General features: G+C 41.6%; 1 protein-coding gene across 12 annotated transcripts in view; it reads left to right on the top strand.

Moving 5' to 3' along the window:
• Nucleotides 1-6960: 6960 nt before the first annotated feature.
• Plagl1 (PLAG1 like zinc finger 1) overlaps nt 6961-24486 on the top strand; it is a 40525-nt gene continuing 22999 nt past the window's right edge. For 5 of the 12 annotated variants that reach the window (XM_029482237.2, XM_029482243.2, XM_021175211.3 and 2 more), the window contains exons 1-2: nt 6961-7261; nt 22041-22079. The gene's annotated coding sequence lies outside the window, so the exon portion shown is untranslated. Of the gene's footprint in view, nt 7262-8009; nt 8048-22040; nt 22080-24486 lie in introns of all 12 variants that reach the window. The other 7 variants (XM_085842643.1, XM_085842651.1, XM_029482238.2 and 4 more) reach the window with 3 other exon arrangements.

Raw genomic sequence — 24486 nt, forward strand, 5'->3', positions numbered from 1 at the left:
CTTTCATTCTGGGTCTGTAAGTAGGGTCTTCCTCAATTTAGCTTGTGCAAATTCCAGATTTCTGTTTTGTTTTTTCACCTTGGGGTTGGCTTCCTCTGAAGTCCAAAGATTTAGCTGATGGTTTATCAGCCCTCACAGTTTCTTTCCTCCCCAATACTGTTTTGTTGGGCCCTCAGTTTAACTACCAGTCCTCTACCCATTTCTCAAAATTATTTCTATGTGTGCATGTGTATAAATGTGCACTGTGTATGTCTATGGAGGTGAGGACAGCGTGGTCTGTCATCCTTTTGTGCCTCACACTTTTTGAGACAGGGTTTCTCTTGTGGCTGGAACCTTACCATGTAGACCAGGCTAGCTGGCATATGCTTGTGTGCATGTGTATGAGCGCAAGTGTATGTATGTGTGTGTGTGTGTATGTGTGTGTGTATGTGTATGTGTGTATGTATGTATATGTGTGTATGTGTGTGTGTGTGTGAGTGATCTTAAAGATTTATTTATTTATTATATGTAAGTACACTGTAGCTGTCTTCAAACACTCAGGAAGAGGGCATCAGATCTCTTTACGGATGGTTTTGAGCCACCATGTGGTTGCTGGGATTTGAACTCAGGACCTTTGGAAGAGCAGTCAGTGTTCTTACCCGCTGAGCCATCTTACCAGCCCGTGTGTGAGTGATCTTGATCATATCAACCGATGTGGGAAGTCTGGCTCCTTTTTGGGGGGAGCATGGGGTCTTGTACTGTGTGTGGAAAGGGGGAGCAGAAAAACAGGCAAGCATGCATTCATCTGTTTCTTTGTATGTTTTTTTAAATTTTTAAAATAATTTAAAAAAATTTTTGTAATTGCAGATGCAAATATGACCAGCCATGAGGAGCTGCAACTTTGAACTGTGAGCTGAAATAAACCTATTTCCAACTAAGCTGATCTTGTCGAAATATTTTATTGCAGAAACAGTAAGAGAAGCCAAGACATGCAGTATGTTTCCATGTAATTTCTTGCATACAGAATGCTGTTTTATTTATTCCTTTAGGACTGTTCAGAACAGCAGTGCGTTTCATTGCTGACATTTGAGCTTCTAGTTTGGAACTAACCTGAACACTTGTGTGTAAGTAGTTTTATAGACACAGTATCTTTTCCCTTAGCCAAATAAGAGTCGGGGTCCTGGATTATAAGGCAAACACATGTTTAGCTTCATAAGGTAATTTTACAGCCAGACATGTGGTTTATGCATCTTACCCCCATACAGGAGCATTGCCTGAGTTAGAGGCTAGTTTGTACTCCTTGAGTTTCAGGAGAAACACAGAGAAAGGAACTTTCAAACAGCCTCATTGTCTTTCCTTTTAGGGATGTTTCCTTTTAGCTGCTGTTTTTCCTCATTGTTGCTAATCTTAGCTCTGTCAGTCTCCTCCCCTCCCCCATAGCTGTACTGGTAGGCATATAGAGTTACTTTGATTTAGCTTTACTTTGCACTGGGGAAAGGATTTTAAATGTCTTTTGCACCACTGCTAGTTAAGATCTATGCCCTCTTTGGTCCTCTTCTTTTCACACATTTTGATCGATCATTTTTATTTCATTCTTAATTATATGTTGAACCACATGAGTCACTCAAATATTTGAGTCCCACATCAGAGGTCTGTATTGTTGTCTTTTCTCCCAGTATAAGATAGGTCTTTTATATGTTCGTGTGTGTGTGTGTGTGTGTGCATGAGTGTGTGTTTGTAATCTTGATTAACCGATGTAGGAAGACTTGCTCATTTTTTGTAGCTCATTTTAGAATTCTATTCTTCTTCAGTGGTCTCTTTTGAAGAAGGGAAGACTTTATTTTCAGTAAATCTGCTTACTGATTTATTCTTTCAGAATCTTTGTTTTGTATAACATTCCAAACAGCCACCTGCCCCACGGGTTTCTTCTAGTTCAGATTTGCCGGAAGTGAGTCATAAGTATCAGATTTTCCAGGAGCCACAGGAAAATACTGAGAACCACGTCTTTTAGGAAACTCAAGTCATCTATTTTATTCAAACTAATATACCTAGAACATTATCATTTTAACATGAAGTCAGTATAAAATTACTTTTCACAGTGTTAGGTGTCAGAGACACGCAGGTGTCACAACATGCCTGTGGAGGTCAGAGGGCAACTTTGTAGAGTCAGTTCCCACTTTCAAACTGGGAATGGACCAGAGGTCGTCAAGTTTGCATGTCATGAGCCTTTATCTGCTGAGCTACCTTGCCAGTCATGATATGAAATTGTCGATGAGACACTACATATCGTTTTTAAAGCTAGAGTCCTTGAAAACTGAACTTTAATCTTCACAGGTGGCTCGTCTCAGTCTGGACTAGACAGTTAATGTGCTAAAGAGACTAGTGGCTATTACAATCAGTAAAGCGGTTTGGGAAATTATGTATTGCTTGTGTTTTATGTTGATCTGTGACCTACTTTGGTTTCATTTTCTTATTTTAAATATAAGCAGAAGGGCTCCCCCCCCCCACACACACACATAAGCAGACAGTTCCCACACCACTATTTCTCTTTCCAATTGATTATCCTTCTGCCAAAAATCAACAGGTTTTAATCTGAGAGTGATGGTCCTGTCAGTCACCCTAGCCCTCGGGAGGCAGAGGCAAGCATATAAACAGTTCAGGATCATTCTCTGAAACATATCAAGTTCAAGGCTAGCTAACATGGAGTGTATGATACCCTGACTCAAACAAAACAAAACAGTTTCTGGATTCAATATTCTGTTTCCTTTTTTCCATGCTGCTAGTGCCCTCCTTGTCTTGGTTTTTATAGTTTTGTGTTAAGCCTTAAAACCAGAACTTCAGCCTCCCAATTATCCCGTGTTCTTCATTTTTTCATCTTTTTCCTTTCTCTTCCTCCTCCCTCTTTACTCTTCCTCTCTACTTCCTCCTTTACCCTCTCTTCCTTTTCTTCTTCTTCTTCCTCTTCCTCTTAAGGAACACCCATACCTATTATTTTAAGGTGATTTTCCCTCCTCTATGTTCTTTTCCTATAAAAGTTACAATCCATTCATTACAGTTCTACAAGTTAGAGCTGGATTTTACCTGCTGTGGAGGATTAAAAGACAACACTCTTGCCAGGTGGTGGTGGTGGTGACACGTCCCTTACATCCCAGCACTTGGGAGGCAGAGGCAGGTAGATCTCTATGAGTTTACTGTCATCCTCATCTACAAAGCAAGTTCCACACCTTCCCAGACACACCCATGTCCATGTCCTAATCCTTGGGACTTGTGATTTTATATATATATATATATACCACACACACACATACACATACATATACACACACACACACACACACATATTTGTATATGTATGTATGTATGTATGTATGTATGTATGTATGTATGTATGTATATGAATGATGGCCAGGGAATCCATAGGTCTAGTTTTGAGAAGATTCCATAAGGAAATATCAGATAATATACTTGTGTTAAAGTAATTCAGGTGAAACCTTATTCCGATGCAATGACAAGTGTCCTAAAAGGATCACAATGGAGCCACAAGTCAAGAAGACTCCCTGGAGATGGAGGCAGGAATAGGTGACAGTGTAACCATTAAGCCACAGAACAGCTACCAAAACTTGCTAGAGGCAAGGATGAATTCTCCTCAAAGGCCACTAGAGGGTGCACGTGATCTTTGCTGATACTTTTAAACAGCCGACTTCTTGCTTCTCGAGTTGTGAGAAAGTAAGATTCTTGTTTTGAAGCAGCCATTTGTGGTAATGTATTGTGACAACTATAGGAAACGAGTCCACCCATTAGCAGGCCGAGGAAGGTCCCCTATAGTTCTACGGTTTGTTTTCAAGAATGAATGTCAGATTTTGCTCAGTGTCTTTTCTACATGACTGAAAAATGATACTGTCGCCTATTATTTGGTTATTGTGTTCATATTTTGTATCAACTGTCTGTTCCCATGGTGTAAATATTAGAAAGTTCATAGCTGCTAGCCCCTATAAAAACAGTCCTGATAGTGAAGTGTTCTGACACGTTACCATAGTGTAAATCAGCATCAATTGTCTTGATTTTTATTTGAGAAGGAAAACACACACATACATGCACACACACACACACACACACACACACACACAACTTTTTCCCCCTGCTAGAGGCTTATGTAGCGCATTATGGTCTTGAACTCCCTTGTAACCAAGGAAGACTGAATTCCTCGAATACCTAATCCTCTTGCTTCTACCTCTTAAGTGCTAGGGTCATAGTCATGAGCCACCATGCCTGACCGATAAAGACATTTTAAGAATTCAGCAAAGAGTCCGTGGAATGAAATGGCACTCGGAAGTACTTAGAAAAAGCACAACTGGTTACAGGGTTTCTGACTGTCAGAGAGACTGCTGTGGAGAGACCCCCGTGGTTCAGTTTTACCATGAGAGATGCTTTTGACATCTGTGGTATTTCAAAAATGAGAGGGTTTCTTGAGAAAATGTCACGTGTTGTTGCTTTTGTTTTAGTTTTTGTTTTTTTACATATAGACTTGATGACACTTCTGAGGTGTAGCCTTGCAGCCATGTAGCACAGAAGCCATCCGGTAGGAGCTGTGCAGTACCCCGACCCCACCCATTTTAGTGATTCACCATCTTCTTCCCTGGTTTCTACCTTGTGAGGATTTATTTACAACCTGCGTCCTAAAACCCTTTGGGGATGTGTGTTTCTGAGGGAAAGCTTAGCTGACACAGCTAACAGGGAAACCAATTCACATCTAGAAAAAAAACTCTGAAAATAGCTTAATAGAAAAAAAAAAGAGGTTTCCTATGATTTATTATCAACGAGAGATTCCTGTATAAGCATATTTTAGGGAAGCATGAGAAAGTCAAAATTAGACCACCCAAGGGAAAGAAAACAGCATATAAAATAACCAAGGAAAGAATAAAAAAAAAAAAACCTCTTCTCTTATTTTTCTTTTCTTTTTTCAAACAGGGTCTCACTGTGGCTGTCTCAAGTATAGATCGGCCTTGAACTTTCCCACCCTCCTGTTTTTGCCTTCTGAGTGCTGGGATTACAGATTCTCATAACCTGTCCCAAACGGCATTCTTACAGTGTCCAATTTGAGAATTGATAGCAGAGCTAAGATGTACTCAAGTGTCATGTGTGTACAATATGCCTATGTCCATCCCATCTTCCTGCCCCTTGGAGACACGGTGAAAAAAACCTATTAGATTAAGCCTTGAGAAGTCTCGAGAATCTGCCACACTGGGAGTCAGTCAGGACCATCTTTATGAAGAGTCCAGGAAGTGGAACACTTTAATTCTGCTATTCAGTCCGCCTCCTGGGGTGCTACGCTCTGCTGACAACCCCAGTCCCAGTTCATGGGAGGTGCTGGTTCAGTTGAGGAGTCTAGGCTTTACCAGCGAGGAGGGCTGAGTTGTCTAAACAAGCTGTATTCCTAATCTTAGCTGTTTCCATGTGCACTCTTCCTCCCAGGCCTCCACGCCTTGAAACCTAAAGAATTCAACGGAAAAAAAAAAATAGTCTACAAAAACAACACTAAGGCCTCCAACGGAAGCTGGTTCAGATATAACATGAATGGAATATTATGTTCTTGAAAGAATGTAACTCAAAAATTAAAAATCATGCTATACGTGGGACCGGGGTAGGGGTTGGGAGAGCAGGCTGTTTGGTCCCTGATAAATAATTCTTTGGGCATTCAAGCAGAAAAACCAAGTGACCTCTGAGAAAAGCTTATGTAGGATTCAGGCCTTCGCATGGAGATCTTTCGTCAGTAAGGCAGGTGGGCATAGTGTTGCAAGTATGTACTGCCAGCATTTTAGAGAGGCAAAGGGATTAGGAGTTCAAGGCTAGTCTGGGTACACAGTGAGTACAAGGCCAGCCTGGACTACATGAGACCCCTGGTTGTTCTTTTGTTGTTGTTTTTTAATCTGTGAAGAAACTGATTTTGTGTTCTGTTAGGTTTTGCAAAATTTGGGTTCAAAGTACCAAGGTTTTGTTTATCTACATGTAAAGATAAAAGCCTATTTTCCCGCTAACGTGGAAGTCACTTATACTTAAGAAAATGGCTAAGGGAAAACATAGCCAGCTTCTCTTACTAGATAAACGTAATCTAGGAAAGGCTTACTGTGACCATCACATTCGTTAAATCTGGAGTTAAGATTGAACATGTAGCTGCTAATACACCAAAGGCAATATAAACATCGGTGGGAAGTTGAGTCTGGGTTAGGATAGGAGAAAGAGTGCACGGAGACTAACCTTCTCACTCTCACTCAGGAGATGGCGAACCTGAAGCTTCCGGAAGCCCTGTTCCGTACTTTTTCCACTGTATGTTCACAGATCCCCCCTTTAAGTAGCTGTGTCTTACAAGGGCGAAAACAAATGCTGGGGATTCGCTTCAGTCTCTTTCTTAAAACTCAAAACACTATAACATATTTTAAATGCCTTTAAAGTATTGGGTACTGCGAGCCTTTGGCCACAAAAATTGCTTCCAAGCTGTCTTGTTTTTTCGCTAGTCAACAGGGAGAATAAGGTTTCTACAGGGGCTGTCATGGGGTATCGACCCCCAAAGCTGTTAGAGCCCTCTGTAGCCCACACCAGCCGTGGTACCATTGCCCATGCCAAGTTCCTTGGCCTCTGGCTTACAAGGCATCCATCCCCCACCCCCTAACCAACACCACATCTCTGCCCAGTTTCTGGTTTGCGTTGTGGCCGAGGGTGGATCATCTCGCTCTGCGATGGAGCGATCAATACTCCACGCAGATTTTCAGACTGAGTTGAGGCTACCTGCGCCAACGCGGCACCTAGGAGACCTTGGCTTTGCGCATACAGCCGATGAGTCACCGCTGGGCTGCGTGGCTGTCCTCCCCCACAGACCCCCAGAGCCCCAACGGGGCCTCCTCCTCACACGTGACACTGGGGTGGGGGGAGCAGCTCCTCTCGCTGCCCCGCCCGCAGCCTCGTCCGTGCAGCCATCCCCTTGGCTGGCGTGTTGCGCGGCAAAGCCCACAGCATCGGCGATTTGTCACTCAGCTTGGGCTGGGACCGCCCCAAGCCTTGATTTAGTCGGGGCTGGGGCGTTCTCCAACCTCACTCGCCTGGCAGGCGGGAGAACGCTTGGGGAGTTGCGGCCGCGGGCACCAGGCTCGCGGCTATCGGGAGTGGAGAGCAAGCGGGCATCTCCTGGGCGCCGTCATGGCTGCTTAGGCTGCGCCTGCCTGCGGATCGCGGATCCAGGATCGGAGATCTGACGGCGACGCCTGAGTCCTGAGTCCGGCTAGGGTAGGTAAGTAGTGACAGCCGGGTCCATTGCATGGCATAGCCATGCCAAGCGGCGGGATGGGTTGCCGCGCTGAGCGCAGACAACGGGGTCCCGGGCCCTTCGGGCTCCGAGGTGGTAAACTCTGAACCTGGGTGCCCCAGCTGCAGCCAGAGATGCAGCAAAAGGCTCCGGGTTGATCCAAACGGGCACTCGTGCCGCGCTAGCTTTCACCCATGTCCTGCCCGTGCGCTATGCGGCACTTAAGCGACGGTCCTTATAACCTGGTGACACTTGGAAGTTGCTAACACGCTAAAAAGTCGGGAAGAGGTGATTTGTGTTCCTTTGGGGAAAATAGACTTATTCGGATGCTTTAACAATAACTGAGCACTGTCGCTTGTGCTCTTAAACTTACTTGAAAATGCTGGACTCCTAAGAATTCCTGGGAGAATTCAGAGCGCAACTTGTGTACTTTTCTCCAGTCTCCACATCAACTTTAAGGTCGCTCGCTAGTAAGGGTTTTGGCTTTGTACCGAAAAAAGGGCTCCAAAAATGTTGGGAATCCCCCTTGCAACAAATGTGTTACTTTGGTGTTTTAGGAATCGAGTAAAAATTAAAAATAGAAATGTCCCAGAGTAGATTCTTCTTCTAGGAATCTTCAGCTAACCTCACCCTCCAAGGCAGCGGCTGTTAGCTCTCTGGGGCCTCGCCCAGGTGCTGCTCCCCGAAGCGCGCCCCCCATTCTTTCCCCTTCTCTCTGCGTTTTAATCCATAGGTCTGGGTTGGAGTCTGTGCCTGCTTCCTTGGCGTGTGGTAAGTGATTAGTATTTTAATGACGTATGAAAAGATAAAATGTGTTGTTTTGCGGTTTTTGCTCTGATACAGTGGGAAAAATTTATACTAATAAATGAAAACGTTCACTTAAATAAAAAATCACAGTTGACGACATTTGACAGATGCATTTTCTGACCTTGCTGTCCCGTTCCTCAAACTACACGGAGCAGCGCGCTGTTCCAAACATGAAGCCCGTATTTGGAAGTTGTGAAATCATTTAAGGAGGCAGTGAAAAGAAATTGAAAACCACAAACCAAGAATTTTAAAGTGTCAGACTGTGTCTCAAGTCAGAGGGGTCTTTGTTTTATGCGCCCCCCGCCCCCCACCCCCCGTTTATACACACAAATGTATGTAATGTTGTTCAAAAATGTCATTTCTTACTCTGAGTCATGGTCAAAAAAAGTTTAAAAGCCACTGCCCTAGATAAATTTTCATATGCACCAGAGAACAGGTACGAGAAGCCTTACTGTGTAGTACCACAAAGCTGGTTGACGCCTTCATGTCCGCCTGACTGGGAAACATAAATTATGTACCAGTCATAAAAGGGAGCACAGTATAGGAGCAAATAAGCCAGTTTTGTGTTTCTGTACAGACTCCTCTCGGTGTTGAGGGGAAGAAATAAAAACACCTTACTGAATATTGCATGATTTCGCCTATGTAAAATTCAGAACCTGGCAGGCAAAGCTATTGTTTAGGGACCCACAGAGATATTAAAAGTCATAAAGGGAAAAATGTAAATGAATGCTATGAACGTCAAGTCCGTGGTGGCCTCCCTGGGGGAGGAGGAGGGGTCAGAAGGTGTGAGTGAACACTAAGAATCCCCGTGATTCTGGGAACTGCCTCATTCCCTGACCACTGGACAGTGACCTGAGCCATGTTTCAGGATTAATAACTATCAATGATACATGTAGATCTGTTACCCCACCCCATCATCAGTATATTAAAGAAAGGGAAGAAGCCCAAATACAGGGCTTGAAATCTCATATTTTCCATTGCGTCATAAAGATCAGGGAGAGTTACCTAGGTAACATAACAGCATTAACATCTTATTTCATTATTTTTCTGGTGGGCACATTGCTATTCATTAAATCCATCATAGGTTCCTATACATTAAACATTTTAATATATTTTTAAAGAACTTAAGAAAACTGAAACCATTCAGTGTGCACTTTTTAAAAGTAACTTTGGTGTTGATTGGACATATTTTATTTAGCCATTAAGCTCAGATGAGGTTTTGTTATTAAAAATGTAAAAACTGCAGAGGTAACAAACCACACAGATTTTGTAACCCCTCACTCCAGGCTGTAAAATGCTGGCATGCTGTGTTTATTTCAACTTCAGTTATTCCATGGCTCCAGGCCATATTTCTTGTGCTCCACGTGTAACTTTATATTTTATTATGTTACACGCTTCTACATTACAGACCAGGACATTTCCAACACTGCAGACATTTCTCTTGGGAAACATTGTTCTGGATTCAGGTCATGGTTGAAGAAACTTTCGGATAATAAACAGACATTCATCTTTGTGATGTGTGTCTTGATTTTTTTTTTATATGAAAAACTTGGCTGTTAATGAAATTGATTCCACAATGATTTCTAAAGTGTTTCCAGTTTGTATCTTGTCAGCAGTTCAGGAACGCACGTAGATGTGTATGCTTTGCTTATGTGGTGGAGATAGTACAAGATAAACAACATTTGATTTGATTTGATTTGATTTTTTTTTTTTTAACTTGGAAAGACGCTGTGCCAGGGACTTGGTGCATCCCCCTCTGCCATGGGCACTGCTCGGATGGGTTTGGGCTTGCTTCTAGGCTCTGTACCCATTTGTCATCTGAAAATATTACAGTTTTTTTATACACTGTTGCTTTATAGATACTATGTCGTTCTGTTGAAGAATTGAAGATGTTTTCATTATGGAATTTTTTTTCTTTCCCTGTTTGAGAGGTAGTCTCTAGTTCCAACATGGAGGGCTTGGCAAATTCCCCTCCTGTTACTGAATCTTGATTGGCACTGCAATTAGCACATGTATCTTGTTTGCTTTTGAGAGTGGCTTTAGTGTCTTAATTGTTGCTTGTATCATGATGAAGGACACGTAATCAGAGGCTTTCTGGGGACAGTAATATATGTATTGTGTGCATACGTGTGGCTTGACACTTTTACCTAAGGTTTCTTTTTCAAGCCTGGGAAGTTTTACCCTTGATTTCATTCTCCCCTGAGCTCCTACTTTTTTCTAGGAGCCATAGTTAAATTAAATATTAAAATTTCTCACACGTTTTTAATCTGGCATTTATATTTTTATCCATGCTGAATTCTGGATGTTATTTCTTTGGATCCACATGCTAGCCACCAAACTTGCTCCTTTCTTTAAATTGAGCTACAAGCTCCTCGCAAATACAAACCGTGGAAAGGGCAAAGACGAAAGGGTGTGGCCTGATGTGATGTCCTCATGGAAATGCCTGTGTGGCATCCCTGCCCCTTCCCAGTGAGGACCACCCTCCCACTGACTGTCCTGACTTCAGTCACCATGAACTTGAGAAATATACTTTTTTGGGGTTCACATTGTGTTATTGAGAGCCATCTAATACTTCATCAGAACTTTGTTTTCCCTTTATACACGGGACTGGCAAACTGTGGCTTATTAGCCAATTCTAGCCCATTCCATATTTTCATACAGCAACCTTTATTGGAACAGTGCCAAACTCCGTTTCTCTATGGAACCATCAGACCCACAAAGCCTAAGGTATTTACTTTCTGGCTGCTAGGGGGAAGTTCATTTGCTCCAGTATACATTACAAACACTTTATCCATTTGACATTTTTTTTTAAAATGAACATTTGACTTATTTTCCATATTGGACTGTTACAAATTAAATTGCTATAATGCTCTGTCTTTGTTTTAAAAAAATGAATTTACTTTCTTTCAATTATGCAAATGTGTGTATATATTTGTGGCGTTCCACAAAGGTAAGTGTAGGTACCTGCAGGAGCTGGAGATGCTGCCCTGGAGCTGAAGGACCAGTAGGTACTGGGAACTGGGCGGGGTACGCTGTGAAAAAGAGCACTGTTTGCTCTTCACTGCTGAGGTATATCTCCATCCCCTGATGTTTTTGGAACTCATTGGTGGAGATGTGTCTCTTAGTTACAGATTGAATGTCCCTAATCTTAGAGCCTAGTCTTTTTGAATCTTTGAAGCTTTTGGGTACCAATATGCCACAAGTGGAAAATCCCACACCTGGACTTAAATGATAAGTTTCAGTCAAATGCAAGTGAATAAAAATAGTATATAGATATGATATGCATCAAGCATATATGACCCCTAGCTGAGGGGGCTATACATTCTTACATAGCACCCCTGAGGCTCAGGGTTCAATACCCAGCCCTACAAATAAGGAAATAAATAAAAAAATAAAGTGCATTTTATATGCACACTTAGGTCCCACTCCAAAAATATCTTATGCATATTACAAATTTAAAAAATATCAAATGCTAAGGGACATACAATCTGCACAGCCCAAGAAGTTGAATTTATTTATGTAGGTTTGTTGCATTATCGTATTTATAATGAGTGGCATTTACTTTTTTTGCGGGGGGGCAGGTCATACTGGGTAGTGCTTGCTGGCCTAGAACTTAGTATGTATTCCAGGCCAACTTTAAACTCCCACCCCTGCCTCTGGGGGCTGGGACATCACAGATTCTCTGTGAAGAAGTGCCTGCTTACATATCTTGCTAATTTTAAAAATTTGTTCATTTTAATTCCTAATACAGTCTGGAAGGGCGACTCACTGGGTACCTGCTTACAAATTGTTATTTTTTGAGACAAGGTTTCCCTGTGTAGATCTGGGATGCTGCCAACTCCCCATGTAAATTAAATTAGCTGGCTTTGAACTCACGGAGGTCCACCTGCCTCTGCCTCCAGAGTGCTAAGATTAAAGGTGTGTGCCATCTGGCCTGTCAATAAATATTTTTTTGCCTCTGGAATTTAGTTTGTCATTTGCCTCACATGCTCTCATATTCCCATCTGTGTGTGTCTGTGTGTGTTTGTGTATGTGTGTGCCTGCATGTGCGTGCATGTGCGTGTGCATGTGCGTGTGTGTGTGTGTGTGTGTGTGCGCCCACGTGCATGCCTGTAAGTTAAAGCTTGAGTTTAGGGCCTGGTACGGGCTAGGAAATTGTTTTGTCACCAAGTTACACACACAACCTAATTTTAGTGGTGCCTAAATTGATGAGCAGTATTACTTCTATGAAGTCCAATTTATCAGGGTGTTTTGGGGGTGGGGAGCAGGTAATAGTGTTTATATGTGTCTTGCCCATATATGATTTTACAATCTCATTTGCCTGTGGCCTCTATGAGAAGGTCTGAATTTCTTTTTTTTTAGTCCTCACAGTGGACTTGTGATTATTGCTATTTGATCCTCCTGTATGTGTTAGGTCAGGATCAAGATGATTTTTTCCATGTGGGCAAGTCACTACTATCTAAATTAATTGCAAATAATCCATTTTTCATTGAATGATGACAGAATCTTTGTAGAAAAATGAAAGATCATGCAATTGGGTCTATTTCTGAATTTGTTCTCTTCCACTTAGATTGCTTTTCAATTCTCAAGTTAGTATCAGGCGATCTTAACGTGGTTTACAGTGAGTTGTTTTTGTTTTTGTTTTCTTGCACTAGGCATTAAAAAGGGAGCCTTGTGCTTATTTGACAAGCATTCATTCCACCACTAGGCTACTTTTCTAGACCTAAAGCCCTTGGTAAGGTCTTGTAGCTTCTGTGTGTGTGTGTGTGTGTGTGTGTGTGTGTGTTATATGCAGGTACACTTCCTTATATGGGCAAATATGAAGGCCAGAGGTCAGCATATGTCTCCATCTTGGTATTTGAGACAGGATCAGTGAACCTGGAGCTCACCCTTTGCTAGACTGACTGCCAGCAAGCCCTGCCCATTGGCCTGTCTCTCCTTCCACAGTACTAAGGTACCAGGCCTCACTTTTTATGTGGGTACTGGGGTTCTAAAGTCCTCATGGCTGTAAGCAAGCACTTTACCCACTGGGCTGTCTTTCCACCCTTGGATTTTTTTCATAACTTTCAATGAAATTCTTTGCATTTGCATATAAACTTTAGAGTGAGCTTGTGGATTTCCATTTTAAGAGTCTTTTGCAGTTTTATTTATGATTATTGTACTGGATTTACCAAATAATTTTTGGAAATTGTCCATTGACATATCCATTGACATAATAATGAATATAGACTGCATATCCATTTTATAAATTCTTTGATTACTCTTATTGTTATTTTGTAGATTACTTTGTAGAGGACTTGCACACTATTAAGTCTCATTGTCTTGCCAAATCACTCATTATTTGAGTAGCGTATATCTTTGGAAGGATTTCCTAAATGCATAATTATTCTACATGTAAAGAGAAAAATAATTTTATAAAGGGTGCCTAGCCTTAAAATGTCTGTTAAATGAGTTTTGGAGATTCTTGCCCATACAGTAAGGCAAGAAAAAGCAAACAGATTGGAAAAGTAAATTTAAACATTAAATTAAAAAATTATAGAATTATATAATATTATAAAATTTTTAGATTTGCCAAGGTAGTAGAGCATTCCTATATACTCTCTACCCACTTTCCTGTGTTAATGTCTTATAGATCTATTATACATTTACAAAAATAAGTTAACATTGGCATTCCTAATGCTGCAACCCTTTAATACAATTCATGTAGTGTACGTCCTCTACATGCATACCATAAAAGTATTCTTCTGTCACTTCATAACTGTAATGCTGCTACTGTTATGACTACCTTTTAATTTAGATTTGTGTACTTTCACAATTATGTAAATGGTCTAGATTTGGGTGTTGAACATCACAAGGTATTTACAGTTATGTAGATGGTCTAGATTCGGGTGTCAAATATCACAAGGTATTTACCCTCCCAATTTGTATCTTCTCTGGGGCCCCACAGTATCCACATCAACTAGTGATGTTTACCAAACCATGTAGTTGTTTGGTTAGGCAGAAACCATGGTTTCTGTTATGTTTCTCATTATTATACCACATTTCCCTGCTATCCAGTCTTGTTGTTAGAAGAGAGTCCAAATTCAAGAGATGAGAAGAATTTAAAATAATTTACAGATATATGTTAAAGCCACCAAAGTAATTAGCATTTTGAAGGAGCTATTTCGAGGTACTTTGATAATGTTGTGAACTCATGAGCATGTCCCTTCTCTCACCTTAGAACTGACTGTGTTTCAAGTTCTCATTCTCTTTACTTGAGGACAGGGATTAGAAACCAGTATCTAGGTACTAGGGATTCTCCTTTTGGCTGATCTCTCGATGTTTCTAAGCCAGCTCAGTGGTGATTCTATAGATGTGTACCCAACCTCAAACTTGTCCTGTGCCTTCTGTACCTACTGATGTCATCATATTTGCTTTTTTTTTGGTGTGATAAGGTGATGAATTTTATATAAATTCTACAAGAATTTTAGTGCTAGTTCTCCATGAAGGACCCTTTTGGGGTTTTTTAAAAATAGAGATAGCTTTGAACTTATAGGTTAATTTTAAAAGAATGGACGTATCTGTAACTTCTAGTCATTCCATTCACCCCGCCTGACTTTTTAAAAATGTCCCTGACTGGTCCTTTAAAGAGGACACATCCACACTTTGTTAGGTACCCTCTGGATCTTTATAATCTCACAATGTATATTTCCCTTTGTTTCCATGTTTCTAAAAATAGCCAGTTCCTCCATTGTAAATAGTCCTATACATTCTCAGAAATGACACTTATTCGTTATTTTTTCTAATGGCCATGTGCTGTTCTGTTCCTTTGTGTTTTTTCACTGGCTAGGGCAGCAAGCCTTAGCCATAGTGGCTGTGGATGTTCTTATCTTGTGTCTGAATTAAATGGAAGTGCTGTGCCTCACCGGTGCTCAGTGCTGTGGACTCATGAAAGATACTGATTTTATAAAGCCCACTCTCTAATCTACTAAATTGCAGAGCCCAGTGGCTTTCCTGGCTCGATCCCTTTGTGGCACAGTAAAATCTTGGGCAATTGCTTAGCTTCTCAGCATCTTCATTGTCCCACCCATAAAATACGGAAAGTGGGACTCTCTCCTGTGAAGTGGTGAGAATACTGGTGAGGGCTATGACCGTTCCTCTCCTCTAGGTCATGTTCAATTTATTTTCTCCTTTGACTTTTTAAGAATCTAATAGATTACTTTGTTCTAATTATTGCTTAGTCATCAGATCAGCTCATGTTAATTAAACCTTGGGCATATATCTATGATTGGAATTTAATATACTTTCTAGTGTGATACTTATGAATCATAAAGCAATTGTTCCTTGACTACAGCAAAGAACACAATGAATGATAGATTCCTAAAAGAGTATTGCACAAGAGCTTAGCAACTGACAGGGCACCCTTCCAGACTTTCGGAAGTGATTTTTATCTGAGTCTTTGATAAGATATATAGCTAGCTTTTGCATGCTCAAATTCAACACTTGCCTGTTTCGTGGCAAATCCCTGCTACACAAAGGGAAAATGAGTTTAGCTTATATTACATTAGCCATACATTGAGATTTCTTAATTTTGTGTTTAGAATTTCTACCATATATTCATTCACCAACAATATTTTGAGCACCTTCATGCCAGGCAATGCATTTTGCTTGTTTGAATCCATCCATGTCCGTGAGGACTTAGAGGTCAGTCAGTATTATAGTGCTGACTGGAAGATGAGCTTACCTGTACCAATTTAGGAAGACTCACTAATCTAGTTAATTGATAAAATTAAGCTTTGTAACCACCTCCTAGTTTTTTCATGCTCATCAGCCCCACAGCTTTAGGTCCTGGTTGTCCCGTATACTTTCCCTTGCTGTACAGTTTCCTGCCCTTCACATCATGAGGAATGACCACTTGCTATGACATTCTTGAATCCCAGTCCTTGTGAAAAGAGGTTCTTTGTTCCTGGCCTGGCCGTGGTCCCTCCTTGCTCACCCCCCCCCCCAGCTGTCTTTGCTGGTCTCCCCGTATCTGCTGCTTCTTAGACTGAGTCCCCCTCGCCCCCCTTCAGGTGGTCGCCACCTCACAGCAGTTCCAGAGGATTCTACTGGGCTAATGGATGTGTTCTTCCCTTTGCCATTTCCCCCTATGTTTAGTATATTCACCTCCACTAATTTGCAACCCAAACTGAGGGTTGGTCTGAGGCTATGTAATAATCCTTCTCGCTAGATCAGAACCCTATTATTTGTGATCCATGCTTAAATTGTTAGGTTTCATCATCCTTTTTTCTTTTAAATCTAAGTGTCAGTTCCAGCTGGTCAGGTTCTTAGAGATTCTGTCCAAACGCCCTGCATGGTACTTACCATATAAGACATGATTGCCAAATGGCTCCCACTATTAAATACCCATGATAATTGTGCTTGGTTTTGCAAGGTAAGTGAGTTAACTCTGTTTCCAATTGGGAAGAAACTCAGCAAAGAGAGCAAGAAACTTGCCCAACACCTTATAGTTAGTAAGTTGCAAGACCGGTTTGACTGATTCGAAAGCTTTTGCTTGTCCAGGCTGTATTGCCTTGGTGCTAAAAATACCTGGCTAAATAAATGAAATGACTGAGTAGAAATATTTACAGTAAAGCAGGCATGGAGAGGTGCCTCTGTCTTCCTTGTCAGTGTGCTGCTCCGACTCTGAGCTTTGAGACCATGCTGATTGTGTGGACTAACCAGTTCAGGCTTTCTTTAGATTTACCTTCTAATTTTTATTGTTCCTAATGGATGAGTTTTCAGTGTTCTTCACTGGGCTCAGACAAATGGGAAAAACCTCACCTTACTCCATATTTCATTGTTTCAATTTTTTACTTGTTTTTGTAGAGCTGAGATTCAAACCCAAGACCTTGAAAATGCTAGGTGGGTACTCTACTGCACACACCACCTTTAGCCCAGTTTCCCCTACTTTTTGGGTTTTTCTATCTTTGCCTTGCTGACTTTCAACAAATATTTGAGCTATCTTTCTTTCTTTTTTTTTTTTTAAATTTTTGTGTTTGGTTTCTGCCAATATCCCAATATTTGTCACTTGCTTTGGAATGGTGACATGCAGCTGCCTAGCCACCAGAAGCATCACCTGGGCCTAGTAGATGAAAAGGGAATTGGGGCCTGCTTGGGTGGTTCTTTGGGAACTGTATTAAAGGGTCACAGCATCAGGAATCGTGGGAACCACTGAAATAGGGCCCAACCCTTCTGGGCCAGTGGGGTCTCTAGATGTAGTCTTAGCTGGGGTTGTACATAAAGATGTGATGGACTTGTTCTGTTTGTACCTAAGCCATCGACAGGTGGAAAATGTTGAAATGGAGACAAGCGGCTTACGTGTTTACAATGCTGTCTCTCATTCCCCATTGTGTATCTTAACAGGCGTAAATTCAGGGTTGTTTGTTTGTTTGTTTACAATACCACTACTATGGCTCCTGGTTGAGATGTTGAGAGCTGTGTAAGGCGGAGAGCTGACTGTTTGGCCAGCCTTCTGTGAAGTATGCCTGCCTTGCTCGCATGCTTTTAGGGTAATGCCTTGTTGTGCTCTAAAGAGACATTTCTAGAGAATTGCTTCCTAAAAGCCCATGGACAATGCTTGTAGCCCTTGAGGATGCCTTGTAGAACATAGTGATATGCCATTCAGCGTTAGGCTTTGAAATCCGCAATGTACAGGAAAATTAGGGACTCCTGACATCTCTTTTCAATTATAAAAATAATACAGATACAAACCTAGCCTGTGGTTTTGTTTATATATACCTAAGTTTATACCTAACAGTGTCACTGACTAAAGTGCAGCAAGTTTGAGACAGGATACCCCAAAGGAAGCAAAGTGTGTCTTCCTGGGCCCCGAGTCCCTCTGGGCATTGTTTTGGGCATCTTCCTGTTCTTAGTCATGGGTGGGAGGTAGGGTTAGAGAAATTACCTCACTTGGGGATGAACCATTTTTTAACTCACTTCCTACAAGTGGAAATGCAAGGGCCCAAGGGTCATTTTAACACTTCAACCTGAGAGGCCTCTGTCTGTGGCAGCACAACAGTCTTCCAAACTTGGATGGCTTCTTAGGTATTTATTTATATATTGTGTTTTCAGGCAGTCATGTGTGCAAAAAAACATACCCTTCATTTCTTTTCTTTTCTTTCTTTTTTTCTTTTTTTTCCATTTGTGGTATGGTCCTCAGATGGATGCCGTAGTTTTCTTGTCTCATATCTGTGGCTCCTCTTAGACTTCAATGAATTTGTCTGGGACTCCCTGGCTTCTTTTAGGAGCTTAGTCTTTATTTAATCCTTCCCCTATCACGTGAACTTATGCTCTTCACAATCTTCTAGACATTCTCTGTTAACTGGGTCTCACCACATAGTGAAAGCTGGCCTTGAACTAAGTGCCGGTCTTGCCTCAATACCCCCCCACCCCAGCCCATGCCTGTGAGACAGAATCCATGTTTTTATGAACCTGGCATAGTCGAGAGTGGTTAGTATCTCCCATAGATCCTGGGACGTCTCTCTTCAGTGAGATTGTGTAGCTGGAGAAGGTCCAGCAAGAAGAGTAGATCAGAGGCAGGTCATATTATATTCACCCAGGCCTTATGGCAGTTCTGAGGAAGCACAGTTGTCTTTGTGCCTGGAAAAATGAGAGTAAGGTGTGGGGTGACCTCCAGGCCAGTGCCAAGCTCTGTAATGCTAAGTCAGCTGTGAGCTAGCCCCAGGGGAGCTACATTCTCTGATCACCTGAAAGGAGGCTCTTATCTTGACAATGTAAATTCTCACAGTCCCCGTTGTGATAGATAAAACAGTTTTTCAGGCTTTGTAATGAATTTACATCAACTCTAAATTCTCTTATCTCTTGGAGGTAATGGGACTGGGTCCTATAAGGCAGAATGGCGCCCTTATCACATCGCCATCTAATGGGGATAACTAAGAGAAAGGAGCTATTACAAAGCGCAGGGTCCCTGAATCCAGGTGACCAAGGTCAAGTGCCTGCTCTACTAAGGTGGTGCTGGGAAGGATTTTTATTCCCTTTCAGCCAAGACTGAATTTTATCAAGGAGATGGAACCACCAATTCTTCAGGTTGTCAAAGAAAATTAAGTTACACAAATAGCTAATGCAGACATACGGGTAATTCCTTTCTCCGATAAAAATAATGAAGAGTGGTGATTATCTAAGGTGTAAGTCTGTGTTTTTTCTGCATGGAGGATGATGTAAGAGAGGAAGGAGGTATATGTACTTGAAGTCCCTAGTCTATTGTCCTGAGTGCTTTGGGAAGGACCAGGGCTCCTGAGTATCTCCAAACAGGCGTTTTTCACTCACAGCCTTATAATCTCTCTTAATCGACAGCCTCCTGACTTTTAAAATGATGGCATTAATAATTATCCTCTGATAAGGTGTTTCGAAGAAGAGCCAGCTTGGGAAGCGAGTAGGAAGCAAGGCAGTGGCAACGTTCCAGAAGTTTCTCAGAGAAAGGGCAGCTGTTGAGCAGAGCTGTAGGGAGCTATTAGGTCAAGGTGTGTTTGCTTTTAAAGTTGGGATATACCAGAGTATATTGAATAGTGGGGATATGTGTCTTACTGGATAGGGAGGACATGGAAACAGACAGAGAGGTGGGAAATGGCTTCTGGTTCTAGGAAGATATTGTCCTGTGGTGGGAGGGAAGTCTGTATATTTAGAGTTGGGAAGGTAAGATGCCTTATGCAATAGCTTTTGTTTTCACAGTGATCCATGAGGCAAGGGTGTTGATGGACATGTGTCCAAGCTTTAGGGGTGGGAAGGGCAGCTGGAAGAGAAGAAATGTGTGGGATGACCACAGTATGGGGGAGCATTATGGAGCTCCAGTCTCTGGAGTCTTGGTGAGAGCAGGTCGGCAGAGTTAAAGTGTTCAGTGTATATATGTGTTCCCACAGTGAAGAAAGTACATATGAGTAACCTAGAGGTACTCTAAAGTCTAGTTAAAATAGATGAGCTAATAATGGCTTCTAGAAATGGAATAAAATAGAAGCATTTTAGAACTACTGATAGATTAAAATGTGGCTAAGGTAGAGTTGACGCCATCCCTTACAATGAGGAACAAGAATAGGTAACTTCATATGGAAGGGAAACTCACTCCACCCCCACGCTTTTATGTATAACTTATTTGCACAGCCACCTATGCTAATAATGAGGCTGCCTCCCTCAGCCACCTCCTGACCCTGGACCATTAAGGGAACATCTGTAAACAAAGCACACCCTGAGTATCTGAAACAGGATATTAGTGGCTTACTGGCTACATGCCTCTCAAGTATTCTTGAGTTGGCCGACCTGCCACAGTTATACATAAATATGTTGCTTTGTTTTGCAAGAGAAAATAGCTACTATTCTTCAGTAATAATGCTATATCATTAAGATAATAAAACCTACAGAAAATTTGTCCTGATAAGTATCCTACTAAATTATTATCATTATTTGGATATTACCTTTAGGCTGTTAGATGTATCTATTGGCTAAAGAGCCTAATTTTGAAGCTTTTTGTCTGCGACTGAAAATTTCACTTCTCATCTTCTCTTTTGCTAGATGAATGAGCATTTTTCAAGGGTCAGCGTGGCTATGTGATTGGTTTGTTGTTCTAATTAGGGGTCTTTTTGTTGTGTGCTCCATCCTCTGTTTTTTTGTTTTGACCATTTTCCATCATTTCGTGTTTGAATACAGAACAATTTTCATTTTGTAAATTACTGTTCCAGTCTGGTTAATGTGCTGCATATACTTGAGAGACTGAAACAACATAATTGAGAATTCCAGGCCAGTTTGGGTTATAGAACGTAGTTTGTCTCACAAAAACAAAACAAGACAGAACAGAACAAAACACTCGTATCATTGTTCAGGGACATTTTTCCTATTCAGTTTCTCTATATTAAGGTGAAATCTAGCAATAATTGGGGGCTTTGTGGTGATAGCACAACATATTTTAATGTCATTAATATTGATTATCTTGAGGGACATTTGAGCCTGGACGGCAATTATCTGATCCCAAACACTGCTAGTGTAATTATATATAACTTATTCACCCTCCCAGTGTCTTAGTTTCCTCTTGGGCCACTCATGATATATGTATGCTAATTAAAGTAATGTGGAAAAGACCTACTTGGTCCTATGGTAAATATCTAAAAGTTTCTTGTTAGAGCTACGTTGAAAATATGGAATGCAAATTAAGAGATCATGTCCTATGTAGCAGAAGATGGCCTAGTCGGCCATCATTGGGAAGAGAGGCCCCTTGGTATTGCAAACTTTATATGCCTCAGTACCAGGGAATGCCAGGGCCAAGAAGTGGGAGTGAGTGGGTTGGGGAGCAGGGCAGGGGGAGGGTATAGGGAACTTTTGGGATAGCATTTGAAATGTAAGTGAAGACAATATCTAATAATAATAAAAAAAGAGATCATGTCCACGTTTGGGTTTTAAAATAAGTTGTTTATCCTGAAATAGCTATGAGAAGAAAGAGACTTTAAAACTTATCCCAATGCATAAAAAGAGAATTCTTTAATCATGCTTTAATGTACAGCTTGGTAGTAGTCTCTTGAGTATGAGAGGTGTCTTTCCTTTCTTAATTGGTGGATTCGTGTTTAATGTTGAAGCAGGCATGAGCTCGATGGTGGTAGTTATGCTTGGATGTGAAAGGGCAGTGGGGGGCCCTTGTGGTGGTGGACCCGCTCTATATCTCGACTGGTGGTGATATGAGCCTGTGATAAATGTATACAAGTCAATGGACACATCCAATAAAACTGGAGATATCGCAAAAGACTCTGGATTGCATTAACAGCATTTTATCTGTAACATAATATACAGTTTTGCAAAATCTTGATGCTGGGGGAAATTAAGTCAAGGCTGTCTTAAAAGTGAACTCGGATCTCCAACAGTCTCAAGATTACCGTCAACCGAGGCACACACCCAACTCTTGTGTGATAGTCAATGAATGCTCTTTGTTTGCTTTCAGGTTGTTCCTGCTTGATTGGTTCAGAGTGCCATCAGCTTCGTAAGTTCATATTTACTTATTTCTTTTGTTTCCCCTCCTTTTTTTTTTAAATCCCCTTTCCCAGGATCTTGCCTTCACTTATCCCAGAGGAATATCTTATGACCTGGGGCAAACTATTTTTCTTATTTGGTGCATAGATTGGTATTTTTAAGGTCCTTTTCAGTGGATCCCCAATGCTAGGAGATGAATTATTTTGAGGGTAGTAACATGATTGCTTATTCAGTGTAGTTGGGGAGAGAGGACTTCAGTGGATAATTATACCCATGGTACAGAGCGTCTGTGTATAATGGGAGCAGTGTGAGATCTAAAGACTGAACACTTGGAGTTTCCATCCTCCTGCTGTATGACACTGACAAGTCTCTTCACCTTGCTAGAGCCCATTTTCTCCTCTCTGAGAAACACATTCATAATGCCTCCATCAGTTGCGAGAGGAAGATCAAGTTGTAACCTCGAAGTTCTTTGCAAATGCTTCTGAAAGATCGGTAAATGAGCCCAAGGGTGTGTTTGACCCTTGCCACAGGCTTTCTTAAAGTAGTAAATTTCATGAGTGCTTCTGAAAAATAATTTGATGGAGAGGAGCTTAACGAGTTTCCAGAGAACCTTGTTTGAGTCAGAGTGACCTGCAATTATGTGACGCTGTTCATAAGACCAGCTTCCTGTAATGAAGCAAGCTTTGGAGGCATGCTAATTTCACAGTACCTTGTAAAGAAATTCTTGACAGATATTTCTGTCTCCATTTCAGAAGACTAGGAAAACAGAGATGTTAGTGTAACCCCTTAACCTAAAGTATGTCAATGGACAGATTTAGCTTAACATTCTTGATAAAACAGTCACTTGTCTTTGTCACAGGCACCTGTCTCCCCTCCCTGCCTTTATCATCTTCTTCCCTTCCCCTTTTGTCTCTCTTTCTCCTCCTTTAGTTTTCTGAGAGAGGCTCTCGTTATTGAGCCTAGGGTTGGCCTTGAACTCGTGACCCAACAGTGTGAGCGTCTGAGGGCAATGCTGAGATTACCAGCGTGTGCTATCACAATCACCACTTTGGCCTTTTTAAAGCTCATTCCTGTCTAACCTTGAAAATAAGTGGAAGCCTTTCACAGAGGGCTGTTGACTACTCTGTGTGGTACCTCTGTAGTAGTTAAAGATAGACAAGAATCAGTGAATTCAGGGCTCAGGAAATCTGTGGTGAGCCCTAGGACAGTACTGAAGCTTGGAACTTGGCATGTGGGAAGGGTGTGTTCTGCATCAAGAAGTGGGTTTTCCATACCTTTAGTTCCAATATTGTTTATTTTCTCTTCAGTTTAGGAATTTTGAAAGGTAAGCCATCTCTCCTGTTTACTCAGGATGAGTGACAGACACGAACACATTTCATTACAGGGTTTGGTGAAGGTCGCCTCAAAGGAGCAGTTCTGAATTCAAGGGCAAATTTAGAAACCCTTTTAATTATGTTTGTTTAATAGAGGTAACCCCCCTTGGGAAAACATATTTTCTTTCAGACTCTGTTGGTTCATCCTGCCCCTGGCTAGCCCTCTTCACTCCCACAAATGTGCAAACACTCCTTCACACAGAGACCACTATTTAGGACCTGGCTACCCTGCTAGATTCCCCAAGTTAAAGGGAAAAAAAAAGGTAACTGTTTCGCCCCTGTTCCTATTTCTGTTTAGCAAACAGAATTTATACAAACTATACTCTTCTCTGAGCTGTGTGGCCTTCCCTGGGGACGGTGCTTTCGGGAACATCTAGAAGTTAGAAATTACACTTTTCACTTGAAGTGACCAGTAGCTTGTACAGTGTAGGGGCTTTGCTGGAACACAGGAGTGGATTGATAAGGGGCTGGTCGGGGGACCTTCCACCACACCTATACAACTGTTGAGTTGGGAAGAAAGTTTCCAGAGAGTTTGGGTTCAGTGGAGAAAAGAAATTTCAGACGGTTAAGTGGATCACCATTCGTAAAGATACCATGGGAGAAGAAAGGGAGAGCGAGAGAGAAGTTTATTTATGGAATGTCAGGGAGCCATTGAGGCCCAGCAGGCTCTAGAAACCTAGGACTTTCCTCCAGGCCTGTTTTCTCCCCCTGACCTTGGATGAACTAGTGAGCAGTATATTATGCCAGCCGATTGTGTCGTTTTGTCACGGTTAGCATTCTGGACTGTCACTGGAATGTAGGAAACAGATGAATTTGAATTGAACCATGAGGTGGTCTGTCGGGCCCTCTCCTGGTCTCAAGGAGACCTGTCGCAGTTTGTCTGGGCTGGGCCTAATGAAAGCTTTAGAGGGAGAGAGAGGTGGGCCTTTGATCTCTTTGTTCCAGCTGCACCCTGGGAACTGGCTGAAATCAATGCGCTGTTTTCCTGAAGGAGTGAATGGGTCTGCCTAACTAGCTTTGTAAAGCTGTGGGGAATTCACTGCC

The sequence above is a fragment of the Mus caroli genome, unplaced genomic scaffold (assembly GCF_978045245.1).
Source record: "Mus caroli unplaced genomic scaffold, Mus_caroli_1 scaffold_9, whole genome shotgun sequence".
NCBI lineage: Eukaryota > Metazoa > Chordata > Mammalia > Rodentia > Muridae > Mus > Mus caroli.